General features: G+C 55.7%; 1 protein-coding gene across 1 annotated transcript in view; it reads left to right on the forward strand.

Annotated features, from left to right (window-relative positions):
* The window catches only part of LOC119593783, a gene marked incomplete in the record, with an annotated part of 165,707 nt that overhangs the window by 35,613 nt on the left and 129,850 nt on the right, over nucleotides 1-244 (forward strand).

Below are 244 nucleotides of genomic sequence, written 5' to 3' on the forward strand. Positions count from 1 at the left end.
ACTTCATGACAACCGGAACAAAACCACACACTCCATCTCCCTTGCAGTCCCCAACAAGCCCTCACACAGGCAGTTCGACGGACGACAACCTCACACGAGCCACGTCAATGCCACGATGCCTCCCTTTGTGTGGCGAGACCGAGTTGAACTTCGCTCCTGCGGCAGCGGAAAGTGCGGGGACACGTGTGCGCGGATGTCGAGATGGGTGTGGCTGTATAGATACATTCATACAGTGACAAGCTGA

The sequence above is a fragment of the Penaeus monodon genome, chromosome 32, assembly GCF_015228065.2.
Source record: "Penaeus monodon isolate SGIC_2016 chromosome 32, NSTDA_Pmon_1, whole genome shotgun sequence".
In the NCBI taxonomy this organism is placed as follows: Eukaryota; Metazoa; Arthropoda; class Malacostraca; order Decapoda; family Penaeidae; genus Penaeus; species Penaeus monodon.